Genomic DNA, 19,227 nt, shown 5'->3' with positions numbered 1-19,227 from the left:
TCGCCTTGTGGCGCCTCCAGGACCACCTCCTCCTGGTTTAGTCCCTTTTGGGACTCCACCTCGGCATCGTTCGTAGGGAGAGGGGAGGAGGCCGTCGGAAGTGAAGCGCTATTCACATCCAACGAATCCAAGGAGCCGCTCGTCGAATCATCGAGCTGGGCCTTGGGCAGACTACATGATCAAATACGGCGTCAGAAAATGCCAAATAATGGAGGGGCGTCATAAGTTATTCGGATAACCGGATGCTTACGATTTTGCCAGGGGCCTGACCCTGGATGGCCATTCCTCCCCGCTGTTTTTGGCGTCGGAGGTGTAGTCCGGAAGGAGGGTCTTCCCATTCTTGGACCCTCCGGCTTCCCCAGTTGGGGCGGCCTTTCTTTTCTTTCCTCCCCCCGTTGGAGGGGGAGAGGCATCTACTTCTTCTTCCTCCTCCTCGTCTTCGGAGGCGGAAGGTGCGTTGGGGTTGTCGGGCAAATCCGACGCCACGGGGCACCGGGAACTCTTTCGGGTCCCCGTGGCCTTCTCCTTGGCCTTCTTCTCCGGCACCACGTGAGGTGCTGGAACTAGTAGCTTCGCTAAGTGTGCATCTGGTGGGCCTTCGGGCAAAGGGGCCGGGCAGTCAAACTGTCTGGATATCCTCTTCCAGTCCTGTCAAAGGAACGGGAGTTTAGATCCCACATAAAGTCACACTATGAAATTTGGGTATCTCGTAAGGGACTAAATGTAAGCTTACTTTGGAGGCTTGACGTTTGGCGCAGAATCTGCGATCCTCGGTGACGGGAGGGGAGACCTCGGAACTCTTGAAAAGCACCTTCCAGGCGTCCTCGTGCTTCGTTTCGAAGAGCCGGGATAGAGTCTGGTGCTGGGCCGGGTCGAACTCCCACAAATTGAAGTCCCGTCGTTGACACGGGAGGATCCGGCGGAAGAGCATGACATGGACCACGTTGACAAGCTTGACCTTCTTGGTTACCAGGTCTCGGACGCAGGTTTGGAGTCCAGTCACCTCTTCCGGATTGCCCCACGACAGGCCCGTCTCTTTCCAAGATGTGAGCCGAGTGGGGAAGCCGGATCGAAATTCGGGGGCCGCTGCCCACTTAGGGTCACGCAGCTCGGTGATATAAAACCACCCCGATTGCCACCCTTTGATGGTTTCCACGAAGGCACCCTTGAGCCAGGTGACGTTGGCTATCTTGCCCACCATGGCACCTCCGCATTCCGCTTGTCGGCCTTTCACAACCTTCGGCTTGATGATGAAGATCTTCAGCCATAGGCCAAAGTGGTGTTAGATGCGGAAGAAGGCCTCACACACGACGATAAACGATGAGATGTTAAGAATGAAGTTCAGGGCCAGATCGTGGAAGTCCAGGCCGTAGTAGAACATGAGCCCCCGGACGAACGGGTGAAGAGGAAAGCCCAGTCCGCGGAGGAAATGGGGAAGAAAAACAACCCTCTCATGGGGCCTGGGGGTGGGGATGAGTTGCCCCACATCTGGAAGCCGGTGCGCGATGTCGTTAGACAAGTATCCGGCCTTCCTCAGTTTTTTGATTTGCCCCTCCGTGACGGAGGAGGCCATCCATCTACCTCCCACTCCGGACATGGTTGGAGAAGGTTGAGGTGGGAAGTGCAGGCTTGGGTGTTGGAGCTCGAGCACGCAGGGATGGATAAGCAGAAGAGGAAGAAGGCGTGAATGGAAAGGGCGGATTCTTATCCCCTTATATGGGCGGCCAAAACTATGAGCCCCCCACCAGCCTAATAAAACTCGCTTATCTCCCAAGCGTCGCGGTTAATGACGCGGTTGGGTTACCCACACCCGTATTGATGAGAATCTCGGAATAAGGGGACACGATCTCTGCTTTGACAAGACGTGCCAAGGAAACCGCCTTGCTAAACGCACTGAGGTGGAACAATAAAATGAATAAAAGCCTGGCCGTGGTGTGATGTCACACCGCGGAATACGTCAGCAGATCCGATTAACGCAAATATTATTCTCTCTACGGTGGAATGTGGAACTTATTTTGCAGAGCGGACACTACCCTGGTGTTCAACATCTTCTATGGAATATTCGGAGGAGGAACCCACCTTGCAATGCCGAAGATAACTTGCACGCCGGACTCGTCGTCATTGAAGCCTGGTTCAGGGGCTACTGAGGGAGTCCTGGATTAGGGGGTGTCCGGATGGCCGGACTAAGACCTTTGGCCGGACTCCCGGACTATAAAGATACAAGATTGAAGACTCCGTCCCGTGTCCGAATGGGACTTTCCTTGGCATGGAAGGCAAGCTTGGCGATACAATATGAAGATCTCCTCCCATTGTAACCGACTCTGTGTAACCCTAGCCCTCTCTGGTGTCTATATAAACCGGAGAGTTTTAGTTAGTAGGACGAACAACAATCATACCATAGGCTAGCTTCTAGGGTTTAGCCACTCCGGTCTCGTGGTAGATCTACTCTTGTACTACCCATATCATCAATATTAATCAAGAAGGAGTAGGGTTTTACCTCCATCGAGAGGGCCCGAACCTGGGTAAAAACATCGTGTCCCTTGTCTCCTGTTACCATCCGCCTAGACGCACAGTTCGGGACCCCCTACCCGAGATCCACCTGTTTTGACACCGACATCCCTTCTTATAAAAAAGCACCCGCTGGAGAGCACACTGTCATCTGCATTCATTACTAATGGTTTATATTGGGTATGACTTGACTGGATCTCTTTTACCATGAATTGCAATGTTTAGTCAGTCCTTGATCTTTAAAGGTGCTCTGCATTTATGTTTTGCGGTCTCAGAAAGGGCTAGCGAGATACCATTTTGTTATATCATGTTATGATTGTTTTAAGAAAGTGTTGTCATCCAAGTTTTATTATTATGGCTCGCTATCTGATTATGCTATTGATATGAGTAATTGTGAGACCCAAGTGTTATTGTGAGTATGGTTAGTTCATAATATTTGCTGAAACTTGAATGCTGGCTTTTCATGTTTACAACAACAAGAGCAAACAGTGTTTGTAAAAGTTTTACTTTATCACTTTCAGTTTATCAACTGAATTGCTTGAGGACAAGCAAAGGTTAAGCTTGGGGGAGTTGATACGCCTCCAACGTATCTACTTTTCCAAACACTTTCGCCCTTGTTTTGGACTCTAACTTGCATGATTTGAATGAAACTAACCCAGACTGACGCTGTTTTCAGCAGAACTGCCATGATGTTGTTTTATGTGTAGAAAAGAAAAGTTCTCGGAATGTCCTGAAAATCCACGGAGGCACTTTTTGGAATTAATAAGAATTTCTGGGCGAAAGAAATACACCAGGGGGCCCAGGGCCTGTCCACGAGACAGGAGGGCGTCCCCCCCCCCATAGGGCGTGCCACCCTATCTCGTGGGCCCCCTGGACCTCCACCGACCTCAACTCCAACTCCATATCTTCCATCTCGCGGAGAAAAAAATCAGAGAGAAAGTTTCATCGCGTTTTACGACACGGAGCCACCGCCAAGCCCTAATCTATCTCGGGAGGGCTGATCTAGAGTCCGTTCGGGGCTCCGGAGAGGGGGATTCGTCGCCGTCGTCATCATCAACCATCCTCCATCACCAATTTCATGATGCTCACCGCCGTGAGTGAGTAATTCCATCGTAGGCTTGTTGGACGGTGATGGGTTGGATGAGATTTACCATGTAATCAAGTTAGTTTTGTTAGGGTTTGATCCCTAGTATCCACTATGTTCTGAGATTGATGTTGCTATGACTTTGCTATGCTTAATGCTTGTCACTAGGGCCCGAGTGCCATGCTTTCAGATCTGAACCTATTATGTTTTCATGAATATATGTGTGTTCTTGATCCTATCTTGCAAGTCTATAGTCACCTATTATGTGTTATGATCCGACAACCCCGAAGTGACAATAATCGGGATACTTCTCGGTGATGATCGTAGTTTTAGGAGTTCATGCATTCACCATGTGTTAATGCTTTGGTCCGGTTCTCTATTAAAAGGAGGCCTTAATATCCCTTAGTTTCCACTAGGACCCCGCTGCCACGGGAGGGTAGAACAAAAGATGTCATGCAAGTTCTTTTCCATAAGCACGTATGACTATTTACGGAATACATGCCTACATTACATTGATGAATTGGAGCTAGTTCTGTATCACCCTATGTTATAGCTATTACATGAGGAATCGCATCCGACATAATTATCCATCACTGATCCATTGCCTACGAGCTTTTCATATATTATTCTCTGCTTATTTACTTTTCCGTTGCTACTATTACAACTGCTACAAAAACCCAAAAACATTTATCTTTACTGTTGCTACTGTTACCATTATTATCATACTACTTTGCTACTAAATACCTTACTACAGATACTAAGTTATCCAGGTGTGGTTGAATTGACAACTCAACTGCTAATTCTCAAGAATATTCTTTGGCTCCCCTTGTGTCGAATCAATAAATTTGGGTTGTACTTCACCCTCCAAAGCTGTTGTGATCCCTACACTTGTGGGTTATCAGTGTCTAGCTTGTATTCAAAAGGCCGAAGTCGGTCTGATAAGGAAAGATATTTTTTTACATGAACCACCATCCCACGAGCACCAGAAGACAAATAGCTAGTCAGGGCACTGGCCGAGCCAGTGACAAGCCCAGCAAAGATAGGCATCACCTGGAAGCCAACTACAAAGCTGCGATGGTGGTGAAGCAGCCCGCTTCCCACTAGGCTATCATGTCCTAGATGATCATGCTCACCACTCCAGCCGGATGTCTAGCTTGTACTGCTTCCAATTTGGTTAAATTGCATCTGCTTAGCTTACACATTATACCTTTGAATATGACATGCCTTTCTATTTTTGGTACATACTAGTACATCTGTGTATTAACCATGTTCTTACATCAAACTAATGTTCTTGTGTATCCCTCATCAATCACTTATGACGAGGCAGGCAGGCAAGGGGACTACTCCTCATTTAAAGAATACAGTGTCAGCCTCCCGACATGATTCTCAAGAAACAGAAATGCTAGATGAAGATAGTGAACGTAGCTCTGTAGTTGATTACAGCATTTCCCCTACACTAGCATCGCAGGTGCTTGCTCTAACTTGGCAGCGTGATATGTGGTTGCATGTTGCATATGGTGTCTAGATAGTAATTCTTCCAATCTGGTTAAACTGCATGTGCTAGTCTGTTAGCTTATACATTATACTTGTTAATGTGACATGCCTTCCTGTATTTAGTACATAGTACATATGTCTATTAAGCATGTCCTTACATAAAACTATTGTTTTTTTTAGCCCGCATCAATCAATATGACGAGACACCTTTAGTATATGCAGTGCGATATTAGTTGCATCTTTCATATGATTTATAGCATGCGCTGCTTCTAATTTGTTGAAATTCCATTTATGATGGGACGCTTTTAACTTGGCCGAGTCATATTGGTTGCATCTTTCATGTGGTGTATAGCTTGCATTGCTTCTTATTTGCTGGAATGGTTTCTTCTTAGTTTACACAAACAGTTGTGAACATGCCATGTCGTCCTATTTTTCATACATATTCCATCCTGGTATCATGTGTTTGCCTTACATCAAAGTAGTGATTGTGAGTATCATGCATGAATGAGTTCTGAAGAGAGAATTTTATTGCTTTTTCTTGTCAGTTTTTCTTGACAATTCAAAATCAATAAAGCGGAAGGAAGTTAGCAAGGCAGCGGATAAAGGTGCTCCTTCCGAACGGAGGGCCTCTATAGTTTCTACTCCTCCACACCCCCAAGATGATTTCCAAGACAACACATGAATAGACACTCAACAAAGTTGTGTTTATGATGAGCACATCTCCCCTAGTGCAGCATCACCAGTGCTCCCTCTTACTTGGCACTGTTATATGTGGTTGCATGTTATGTGTGATGTCTAGCTTGTATTGCTTCTAATTTTGTTGAATTCCATCTGCTTACTTTACACATTATACTTGAATAAGACACATGTTCCTGTTTCTAGAACATACAATATATGTCTATCACACCATGTTCTTACATCAAATTACTACTGTTGTGTAACCTGCAACAATCACTTATCATAAGACACGTTTGACTTCGGAGTGTGATATAGGTTACATCTCACATTCTTTTCTAGCTTGTACTACTAATTTGTTGAAATGGCACTTATGACGAGACAGTTTTAACTTGGTAGAGTGATATTTGTTGCATCTTTCATATGGTGTCTAGCTTTCATTGCTTCTAATTTGTTGAAATGCCTTCTCCTTAGTTTACACATCATAAGCTGTGAATATGCAATGTTGTGAATATGCAATGGCACTAATGACGAGAGACCTCTAACATGGTAGTGTGATGTTGTTTGCATCTTGCATATGATTTATTTCTTGCATTGCTTCTAATTTGGTGAAATGTCTTCTTCTTAGTTTACACATCATAGTTCTGGTTATCTCTTTCGTCCTGTTTTTCATAAATATTACATCCTCCTATCATGTGGTTCTCTAACATCAAAGTTTAGTTCGTCTGCATCACGCATCAATTTGTTCTGAAGAACTAAAATGTTATTAGTTTTTCTTGTCGGCTTGACTTAACATGGCACAGAGAAAGAGGAAGAAACACAGAATGGCAGGGAATGAGAAGCGGATGAATCCTGCAGATTCTGCTGGTGCTGATGGTGCAAAAGAAGGTGAAAGTCCAGCGGAAAATTCTACAAACACAGCATCCCATGCTACACGAGCTGCAAAAAAAGCCAAATAGAAACAAATAGCTGCCACCAAACAAGCAGAGATAGCCCTAGTTCTTGCAACACCTAGCACAGTACTACCAGCTGCACGACATACTCGTGCGTTAACTGAGCTAGCAGCATGTTCCCAAGCTCCCTTGCCACCTGACACTACTTCCCAAGCACTCTTGACACAAGACGAGTTGGCAATATCAGATGAACCTTGTGAGCTTCAACATCAAGAAGGTAGTTCCTGGAGTCAAGTTATAGTTGCATGCTTCTTTATATGTAGTCTCACAGTTTGATGTACACTAACACTTCCTATGTTCGTTGTTGGACTAGCACCTAGGCGCAAGAGGAAACAAACATTAGGGATATTTCTCGATAGGTTAACTAAATCTAGAGGAGGAAGAATGGAGATCCATTTTGAGGCTGGTTTAAAAAGGCCACGTGATGCTATAGAGTCAGCCAAGTTAGTATCAGAGGCAGCGGTTGCTATTAGGTGTCATGTACGTATCCTCCCAACATGGATTCAGTACAGGAATGACAAAGACGAAACCCAGTTCAACACCTTCCTCGACCATTTATCTGTAAGTATGGTTATGTATGGAAACTAGTAATATCGTCTTGCTCTGTCCCATACTTTCTAGGTTGCTGATAATGAGACTCACATAATTTTCAACAGATGAGGTTCAAGTTGGATAGCCAAGATGATGCAACCAGACAAGCTTGCACCCATGTTTTCAAGTCTGCTCTGTGACAGTATCGGTATAACTTGAGGAAAACTTACTTTGAAGGCAAGGCCAACAGTGAACTTTCCCAACCATCTCCAGTGGAAAATATATCGGATGAAGACTGGAGGGGCCTTGTTAAACACTGGTCTGATCTGAAGTACCAGGTACATTATATATATGTGATCAGATCACATGTTGAAGTCCTATTTATGCATGTGCCACACAAATCTATCTTCTTATAGGTGAACTGTTCAAAGAACAAGGCCAACCGTATGAAAGTGAAATTCCAACAGACGACATGATCTCGTAGCTATATTGCACACTGCGGGGCTCTTGTAATTTTCTACAGTTTCACTCTTTTTGCTGTACCATATTATCAGATCTATATTGACTTGTTCGAAATGCAGAGGAAAGCCCGCAAGGACCAAAAAGTACCTGAACCAAATGTTGTGGAAATCTTCAAGGACTGTCACACCAGCAAGAAGAAGGGCATGACTACACCAGTCAAAGCTGTTTTTGTAAGTCCTTAATCCTCATGCCTTTTAACTACTACTTACTCTGACTTGTGCCTTGAACTGCATGGTTTGCAGCCAATGTCTATTACTCTTTTCCATTTTATACACAATTGTCTTAGTGTATCATTGCACCTTACAAGGTTTAAAAGAGAGGAGTGATGTTCCTTTGATCTTGACCCGTAATCTAGTTCCGTGCTGGACTTGCTCACACAATGTTACAATTGCCTGTTTGTCTGTTCTCAGTTGTTTTGTGATATGAATGATGTCATACTATGCTTACTGTATTATAAACTTTGTCTCTTTATCCTTAGCCCTCAATACAATGTGAAGAAATAGACAATACATTAGCGATGGTACATGGTCATATGTTTGGAACCTGGTTTTATTATCTACTTTGCAATAAAATACAACTACTATTTTACATGGGTCCACCAGAATAAGTTTTGTATATAGACCAAAGCTATTTTGTTTGGTTTTGCTGCCTCCTTAATATCTTCTGTTTTGGTAATACTAATGTAAAACCTCAACTTTCGGCGAGCTATGGAAAAAATGGTGGAACCGCCACCTTATGAAGGTGGCGAGGCAACTATAACCGCAATGTCAGCTCTAGCTGCAGTGGGTCAGTACCTGTCCACTAACAGTGCCAAAAGCACGTTCCTGCGTAATACTAGGTTGGTTGTTAAGGCAATATCGTCCAAACTGCCTCATGATCAAGATATGCAAGCTCAAAGCAATGTTGTATCTGCGCTCCAGACACAAGTCATTCCCTAACAGAGACCCTTTGTGAAACAAGGAGAGACATTGTTCGATGTCGTCAAGATATGCATGGTTTTGAAACCAGACTTTCAGACATTTGCTATGTTGTTCAGGAGCCTAGGGGAAATGAAGGCGAGGGTTATGGTGCTCCATCGGACAATACAACATGAAAACATAACAGTCAGGTCAAATGAACTGAGCTTCTAAACTTCTGGTGGTGCATTTATCTGCTAGACTATTAAGTCTTATGCCAACCTTCCTTTTGTTATATAGTTGTAACTTGTTTTTGTGCGATACAAAATTTATTCTTAACATGCAGCCACCAGCTGAAGAAAACAACAAGCCATTTTTGTATAGTGTAGGGTGTTTGATGTCTACTACACAACCTTCTTCTTGTAGACGTTGTTGGGCCTGCAAGTGCACAGGTTTGTAGGACAGTAGAAAATTTCCCTCAAGTGGATGACCTAAGGTTTATCAATCCATGGGAGGCGTAGGATCAAGATGGTCTCTCTCAAGCAACCCTGCAACCAAATAACAAAGAGTCTCTTGTGTCCCCAACACACCCAATACAATGGTAGATTGTATAGGTGCGCTAGTTCGGCGAAGAGATGGTGATACAAGTGCAATATGGATGGTAGATAAAGGTATTTGTAATCTGGAATTATAAAAACAGCAAGGTAACTAATGATAAAAGTGAGCGTAAACGGTACTGCAATGGTAGGAAACAAGGCCTGAGGTTCATACTTTCACTAGTGCAAGTTCTCTCAACAATAACAACATAGATAAATCATATAACAATCCCTCAACATGCAACAAAGAGTCACTCCGAAGCCACTAATAGCGGAGAACAAACGAAGAGATTATGGTAGGGTATGAAACCACCTCAAAGTTATCCTTTCTGTTCTATCTATTCAAGAGTTCGTAGTAAAATAACATGAAGCTATTCTTTTCGCTCAATCTATCATAGAGTTCATACTAGAATAACACCTTCAGACACAAATCAACCAAAACCCTAATGTCACCTAGATACTCCATTGTCACCTCAAGTATCCGTGGGCATGACTATACGATATGCATCACACAATCTCAGATTCATCTATTTAACCAACACAAAGTACTTCAAAGAGTGCCCCAAAGTTTCTACAGGAGAGTCAAGACGAAAACATGTGCCGACCCCTATGCATAGGTTCATGGGCGGAAACCGCAAGTTTGTCACCAAAACATACATCAAGTGGCACATGATATCCCATTGTCACCACAGATAAGCACGGCAAGGCATACATCAAGTGTTCTCAAATCATTAAAGACTCAATCCGATAAGATAACTTCAAAGGGAAAACTCAATCCATTACAAGAGAGTAGAGGGGGAGAAACATCATAAGATCCAACTATAATAGCAAAGCTCGTCATACATCAAGATCGTGCCATAGAGGGAACACGAGAGAGAACACGAGAGAGAGAGAGAGAGAGAGAGAGAGAGAGAGAGAGAGAGAGAGATCAAACACATAGCTACTGGTACATACCCTCATCCCCGAGGGTGAACTACTCCCTCCTCGTCATGGATAGCGCCGGGATGATGAAGATGGCCACTGGTGAGGGATCCCCCCTCCGGCAGGGTGCCGGAACGGGCTCCCGAGAGGTTTTTGGTGGCTACAGAGGCTTGCGGCGGTGGAACTCCCAATCTATCTTCTCCGTGGATGTTTTTAGGGTACGTGGGACTATATAGGCGAAAGAAGTCGGTCGGGAGGTGCTCGAGGGGTCCACGAGACAGGGGGCGTGCCCTCCTATCTCCTAGCCTCCTCGAGGATCTTCTGATGTGAACTCCAAGTCTCCAGGATCATATTCTTCCAAAAAATCACGCTGCCAAAGGTTTCATTCTGTTTGGACTCCGTATGATATTCCTTTTCTTCAAAATACTGAAACAGGCAATAAAACAACAATATGGGCTGGGCCTCGGGTTAATAGGTTAGTCCCAAACGTAATATAAAAGTGTATAATAAAGCCCATAATCATTCAAAATAGATAATAAAATAGCATGAATGCTTCATAATTTATAGATACGTTGGAGACGTATTAGCATCCCCAAGCTTAATTCCTACTCGTCCTCGAGTAGGTAAATGATAAAGAAAGAATTCATGAAGTGTGAATGCTAGCAGGTGCACAAGTTTGATCAATGATAATTTCAATCACCTTTTCTAGCATGATTATAGGCCATAACAGTAGTTCATCTCATAAAACTTTTCATAATCAAGTAACAAGCAATTCACTTGAAAACTAGCAAACTTCATTCTTAATCATCAAACAATTGCAATTCATCCTATTTTCAGGAAGGGTCTATGTCAGAGCTTTGATTTAGCAAACTTCACATACTCAACTATCATATAGTCTTCTACAGTTTCTAACACTCATGCAATACTTGTGGTTATGTAGTTTTAATCAGACACAGAGAAAGATAGGGGCTTATAATGTTGCATCCAAATGTATTCACCTTTGGGTGATGTCAACAATAATAGTTCATGCTAACGTACATCCAATTGGATATATATATATATATATATATATATATATATATATATATATATATATATATATATATATATATATATATCAGGATCACCCTAACACAAAGTGCTTGCCAAAAGATAAAATGAAAAAGGGAAAGGTGAAGATCACCTTGATTCTTGCATAAAGTAAAAGACATAAAGTAAAAGATAGGCCCTTCGCAGAGGGAAGCAAAGGTTGTCATGCGCTTTTAGGGTTGGATACACAAAATCTTAATGCAAAAGAATGTCACTTTATATTGCCCCTTGTATATGGACCTTTATTATGCAGTCTGTCGCTTTTATTGCTACCATAACAAGATCGTACAAAGCTTATTTTCTCCGCACTAATAAGTCATGCATATTTAGAGAGCAATTTTTATTGCTTGCACCGATGAAAACTTACTTGAAGGATCTTACTCAATCCATAGGTAGATATGGTGGACTCTCATGGCAAAACTGGGTTTAAGGATATTTGGAAGCACAAGTAGTATCTCTACTTGGTGCTAGGAATTTTTGGCTAGCATGAGGGGGAAAGGCAAGCTCAACATGTTTGAATGATCCATGACAATATACTTTAACTGAGATGTGAGAAAACATAACCCATTATGTTGTCTTCCTTGTCCGACATCAACTCTTTAGCATGTCATACTTAATGGGTGCTCACAATAATAAAAGATGTCTATGATAATATATTTATATGTGAAATCTCTCTTCCTTCAATATTCTTTCATGAATTGTTCAAATGACTAATACAATGCTTGCTAACCGTCAATAAATTTACAACCTCTACTTCTTAGATGTGAAGTCATTACTCCCCATGGGATAAGCAAATGAAACATATATAATTTCAGATTTATGACATTCAACTCATTCAACCATTTACTCAAAGGATATAAGTGAAGCACACAAGTAAATGACAAACTACTCCAAAAAGATATAAGTGAAGATCAATGAGTAGCTAAATAATTATGTAACTATGTGAAGACTATCTATCATTAAAGAATTTAAGATATTGGTATTGTATTAAAACATCAAGCAAAACAAAATAAAATGACATTGCAACGATAGCACAACTCATGTGAAGAAGCAAAAACTTAGGTTCAACCGATGCTAACCGTTAATTGTCGAAGAAGAAAGGTGGGATGCCTACCGAGGCATCCCCAAGCTTAGATGCTTGAGACTTCTTGAAATATTATCTTGGGGTGCCTTGGGCATCCCCAAGCTTGAACTTTTGTGTCTCCTTAATTCCTCTCATATCATGGTTTCTCTTTCTATCAAAAGCTTCATCCACACCAAACTCAACAAGAACTCGTGAGATAGGTCAGTATAAACCAATGCAAAACCTTATCATTTTCTACTATAACAAATCACTAAAATTATTATTCAGCATTGCATACTAAATGCCTCTGCATATTTAATACTCCTATCCTCAAATAGAATCATTAAACAAGCAAACATATGCAAACAATGCAACCATAACAGCAATCTGCCAAAACAGTATAGTATGTAAAGAATGCAAGAGTATCAATACTTCCATAACTCCAAAAATTATAAGAAAAATACTAAGCTGTAAAATATTTATCAGATCTCATTATTCAAAAATATTCAACATTATATCACTCTCTGACTTTTCTAGGGAATTTTTGCAACAGCGGTAAACTTTCTGTTTTCAAACAGCAACATGTATACTAGCAAAATAAGCATGGTAAAGGCTATACTTGACATTTTTATTGAAAATATAGATGCAAAACATTATTCTAAATAACAGCAAGAAAATACTAATGAAAGAAAATGAGGCTCCAAGCAAGACACATATCATGTGGTGAATAAAAATATAGCTCCAAGTAAAGTTACCGATGAACGAAGACGAAAGAGGGGATGCAATCCGGGGCATGCCCAAGCTTAGGCTCTTGGTTGTCCTTGAATATTACCTTGGGGTGCCTTGGTCATCCCCAAGCTTAGGCTCTTACCACTCCTTATTCCATAGTCCATCGAATCTTTCACCCAAAACATGAAAACTTCAACCACACAAAACTCAAAACAAAACTCGTAAGCTCTGTTAGTGTAAGAAAATAAATCACCAATTTAAGGTACTGTAATGAACTCATTCTTTATTTATATTTGTGTTAAACCTACTGTATTCTAACTTCTCTATGGTTCATACCCTTACATACTAGCCATAGATTCATCAAAATAAGCAAATAACACAATGAAAACAGAATCTGTCAAAAACAGAATAGTCTTTAGTAATATGTATCAAACGTATACTTCTGGAACTCCACAAATTCTGAAATAAATTTGTGGACCTGAGGAATTTGTCTATTAATCATCTGAAAAAATAATCAACCTAAAATCACTCTCCAGTAAAAAATGGCAGCTATTCTCGTGAGCGCTAAAGTTTCTGTTTTTCACAGCAAGATCACATAGACTTCACCCAAGTCTTCCCAAAGGCTCTACTTGGCACTTTATTGAAACAAAAGCTATAAACATGATTACTACAGTAGCATAATCATGTGAACACACGAAAACAGTAAGCATAAATATTGGGTTGTCTCCCAACAAGCGCTCTTCTTTAATGCCTCTTTAGCTAGGCATGATGATGGCAATGATGCTCACATAAAAGATAAGAATTGAAACATAAAGGGAGCATCATGAAGCATATGACTAGCACATTTAAGCCTAACCCACTTCCTATGCATAGGGATTTTGTGAGAAAACAACTTATGGGAACAATAATCAACTATCATAGGAAGGCAAAACAAGCATAGCTTCAAAACTTTAAGCACATAGAGAGGAAACTTGATATTATTGTAATTCCTATAAGCATATGTTCCTCCCTCATAATAATTTTCAGTAGCATCATGAATGAATTCAACAATATAACCAGCACCTAAAGCATTCTTTTCATGATCTACAAGCATAGAAAATTTACTACTTTCCACATAAGCAAAATTCTTCTCATGAATAATAGTGGGAGCAAACTCAACAAAATAACTATCATGTGAGGCATAATCCAATTGAAAACTAAAATCATGATGACAAGTTTCATGGTTATCATTATTCTTAATAGAATACAAGTCATCACAATAATCATCACAGATAGCAACTTTGTTCTCATAATCAATTGGAACCTTTTCCGAAATAGTGGAATCATCACTAAATAAAGTTGACACTCTTCCAAATCCACTTTAATATTCATCACAATAAGATTCAACATCCTCTAAAATAGTGGGATCAATACTACCTAAAGTTGACACTCTTCCAAACCTAATTTCATCAATATAATCATCATAAATAGGAGGCATGCTTTCATCATAATAAATATTCTCATCAAAACTTGGGGGACAAAAAATAGCATATTCATCAAACATAGCTTCCCCAAGCTTGTGGCTTTGCATATCATTAGCATCATGGATATTCAAGGAATTCATACTAACAACATTGCAATCATGCTCATCATTCACATATTCCATGCCAAGCATTCTATGTAATTCTTCTCTAGCACTTGAGAACAATTTTCCTTTTCATCATACTCACGAAAGATATTAAAAATACGAAGCGTATGAGACAAACTCAATTCCATAATTTTTATAGTTTTCTTTTATAAACTAAACTAGTGATAAAACAAGAAACAAAAAGATTTGACTGCAAGATCTAAAGATATACCTTCAAGCACTCACCTCCCCGGCAACGGCGCCAGAAAAGAGCTTGATGTCTACTACACAACCTTCTTCTTGTAGACTTTGTTGGGCCTGCAAGTGCACAGGTTTGTAGGACAGTAGCAAATTTCCCTCAAGTGGATGACCTAAGGTTTATCAATCTGTGGGAGGCGTAGGATGAAGATGGTCTCTCTCAAGCAACCCTGCAACCAAATAACAAAGAGTCTCTTGTGTCCCCAACACACCCAATACAATGGTAGATTGTATAGGTCCACTAGTTTGGCGAAGAGATGGTGATACAAGTGCAATATGGATGGTAGATAAAGGTATTTGTAATCTGAAATATAAAAATAGCAAGGTAACTAATGATAAAAGTGAGCATAAACGTTATTGCAATGGTAGGAAAAAAGGCCTAAGGTTCATACTTTCACTAGTGCAAGTTCTCTCAACAATAATAACATAGATAGATCATATAACAATCCCTCAACATGCAACAAAGAGTCACTCCAAAGCCACTAATAGTGGAGGACAAACGAAGAGATTATGGTAGGGTACGAAACCACCTCAAAGTTATCCTTTCTGTTCTATCTATTCAGGAGTTCGTAGTAAAATAACATGAAGCTATTCTTTTCGCTCAATCTATCATAGAGTTCATACTAGAATAACACCTTAAGACACAAATCAACCAAAACCCTAATGTCACCTAGATACTCCATTGTCACCTCAAGTATCCGTGGGCATGATTATACGATATGCATCACACAATCTCAGATTCATCTATTTAACCAACACAAAGTACTTCAAAGAGTGCCCCAAAGTTTCTAACGGAGAGTCAAGACGAAAACGTGTGCCAACCCCTATGCATAGGTTCATGGGCGGAACCCGCAAGTTGGTCACCAAAACATACATCAAGTGGCACATGATATACCACTGTCACCACAGATAAGCACGTCAAGACATACATCAAGTGTTCTCAAATCATTAAAGACTCAATCCGATAAGATAACTTCAAAGGGAAAACTCAATCCATTACAAGAGAGTAGAGGGGGAGAAACATCATAAGATCCAACTATAATAGAAAAGCTCGTGATACATCAAGATCGTGCCATAGAGGGAACACGAGAGAGAACATGAGAGAGAGATCAAACACATAGCTACTGGTAGATACCCTCAGCCCCGAGGGTGAACTACTCCATCCTCGTCATGGATAGTGCCGGGATGATGAAGATGGCCACCAGTGAGGGATCCCCCCTTCGGCAGGGTGCCGGAACGGGCTCCCGAGAGGTTTTTGGTGGCTACAGAGGCTTGCGGTGGCCGAACTCCCGATCTATCTTCTTCGTGGATGCTTTTAGGGTAAGTGGGACTATATAGGCATAAGAAGTCGGTCGGGAGGTGCTCGAGGGGCCCACGAGACAGGGGGCACACCCAGGAGGGGTGGGCGCGCCCTCCTATCTCCTGGCCTCCTCGAGGATCTTCTGATGTGAACTCCAAGTCTCCAGGATCATATTCTTCCAAAAAAATCATGCTGCCGAAGGTTTCATTCTGTTTGGACTCCGTTTGATATTCATTTTCTTCGAAATACTGAAAGAGGCAATAAAACAGCAATATGGGTTGGGCCTCCGGTTAATAGGTTAGTCCCAAAAGTAATATAAAAGTGTATAATAAAGCCCATAATCATTCAAAATAGATAATAAAATAGCATGAATGCTTCATAAATTATAGATACCTTGGAGACATATCAGTCTTCCCTATATTTGCACTGGTGGCGATCTTTGATCCCGAGTGGATGTAATCTGTGCAATCGCCTTAATAGCCTAGCGTTAGTTTCGGCCTTATTTATTTCCTAGTCTTCTTTTTCCCTTGTTTACTAGTGGCCGCAACTACCATGGGCCATATACGGGCCGTAGGATCCATGGGTCTCCTACGGGCCGTAGGATCCATGGGTCTCCTACGGTCCGTCGATAAATGGGCCTCCAACAGGGCCGTAGAATCGGTCGGCCTCGGGCCGTCGGATAAATGGGTCTACATGGGCCATAAACGGGCGTAATTGATATCGGCCCAGCATGGTAATGGGTGGTTAACAAGCCGTAGGACAGCAAAGGCTTAATTCTGTCACTGGCATAACGGGTCGTTAATGGGCCAGAATATAGGATGGGCTGGAAACGGCGCATCGGGTTAACAAGCCAGAAACGGGCCAACTCTTGCCATGGGCTGAATTTGGCCCATTAGGGTAATAGGCCAATAACGGGCCGACTCTTGCCATGGGCCGAATTTGGCCCATCAGGGGAATAGGCCAGAAACGGGCGGACTCTTGCCATGAGGCGAATTAGGCCCATTAGGGTAACAGGCCAGTTACGGGCCGACTCTTGCCATGGGCCAAATTTGGCACGTTGGGGGAACATGCCAGTAACGGGCCGAAAGTAATCGAGGGCCGAAAAGGAGCCCAAGAACGTATGGGCCGTCAATCGGCCGAAAGCTAACACGGGCTGGAAACAGCCCATGTAAATCACGGGCCATAACGGGTACAAAGAAAATTACTGTTCATTATGGGCTAGAGTCACCGTGGGCCTGTAAAGGTCCGGAAGATACGAAGGCCTCATATGGGCCAAAAGACGTCGTGGGCCATACATGGGCCAAAAGTGAAATGGGTTGGTGTTATATTCGACGGCCCACATGACGTTGTTGGGCTGATTTCCTTCAGGGCCTAACGGGTCGTGAGTTAACAGGCCGTAAAATGGGCTATTTCCAAAGAGACCGTTAACAGGCTTTTCATGGGCCAGCCCGTTAACTTTTTACCAAGTCAAATGGGGCGGATATGTAAGCTAAATGGGCCAGTGGTGGGTCGTGGCACGTGTCGACATATCATAGGCGCCTATCTGACCCACTGACAAGCTGACACATGTTTCGTCCGGCCATTAAGAATTTTACACGTGGAAATTTCCCATTGGTCGGGGCTATTAACAGGTTATCGGATCCAAAACCCAACCTGATAGCTTAACGTCGTTCCGTTACGATGGATGCCATGTGTCGGTCACCCTTGATGAAAGCACTTCTGTGACGCGCTATTTATCATCATGGAAATGGACACTTCCGTGATGATAATTTTGGTAATGTCATGGAACACTTCTATGACAGCACAGGTATGATTATCTTGATTCTGTCGTAAAATCGTCATGGATGTACATGCATGACAAAAAATGCGACCTACTGTGACAAACACGTATCATCACGGGAGTGTATTTTTTTTGTAGTGTACGTGTATCCTGTGGCTGTCGTCTCCCTGTCTCTTCGGCGAGGGGGTGCGGGTTGGTGTTCAGCCTGATATGTCGTATTATCCCGTCCATGTGGTGGTCGGTCTGGTTGGTCTGCCTGATTATACTTCGTTGGTATTGGCTCAACGACTTCATCGTCGAATTGTGGCAGCAGCTTGCGCCTAGGGTAACTTTTAACAGGTCGCCCGTGGCCATATTCTTCAGCGGCCAGGACCTTAGTCCACCTTTCATTTAGTGTATCTTGCTCGGCTTTGAGCTGCTGCTGCTTCTTCTTCAGGCTTCGGGCTGTAGCAATGACTTGTCGCTTAAAGCGTTCTTGGTCAAAGGGTTCCTCTGGGACAATGAAGTCTTCATCGCCGAGGCTAACCTCCTCTTCGGATTCTGGCATATAGTTGTTGTCCTCCGCATCTTTGTTGTCAGCGTGTCCGGGGCTATATTCACCATCTTCCCTTTCATCCTATTCAGACGTGGGCTTGACGGGGTATTCAGGATCTTCGGCATCATCCGGAGTCTCATTATCTCCGGTGCTGGTATTGCTATCCTTTGCTCGACGCGATCGTGAGCGGCGCCGCTGATGTCGGCGCTTTGGTGGTTTATCGGCAGGTTTGTCCTCATCTAGATTCAGGTTATCCTTCTCGTTCTTCGGAGTGTCCACCATGTACACATCGTAGATTGAGGTGGCCGTCCAACGCCCCGTGACAGGTGGGACTTGGCTTGGTTCGGCGTCGGCATCGTCGTCCATGCCGTTGATGTCTTCAGACGCATAGTCTAGCATGTAGGTTAAGTCCTCGACATTGGCTATCAAGTGGGTGGTACGTGGGGCGTAAAATTCCCCACTCTCAGCCCCCAGTCTAAGCTGGGTACAATTCGGAGGTAAAGCCTCCGCAATGGTGAGAGACTGCATCAAACTCAATGCTTCATCTAAGAGCAAAAGTGGGACCGGAAAATGCGGACATGCTGGGTTGAGTTCGGCATGGGACGCCTAATCGGACACGCTGAGTGCAGGCCTCAGCAGTTCAGGATGACTGTCTTCGGTCGGGAGTTCCACAAGGGGAAGAAGTCT

The sequence above is a fragment of the Triticum dicoccoides genome, chromosome 3B (genome assembly GCF_002162155.2).
Source record: "Triticum dicoccoides isolate Atlit2015 ecotype Zavitan chromosome 3B, WEW_v2.0, whole genome shotgun sequence".
In the NCBI taxonomy this organism is placed as follows: domain Eukaryota; kingdom Viridiplantae; phylum Streptophyta; class Magnoliopsida; order Poales; family Poaceae; genus Triticum; species Triticum dicoccoides.
This window is presented reverse-complemented; position numbering follows the sequence as displayed.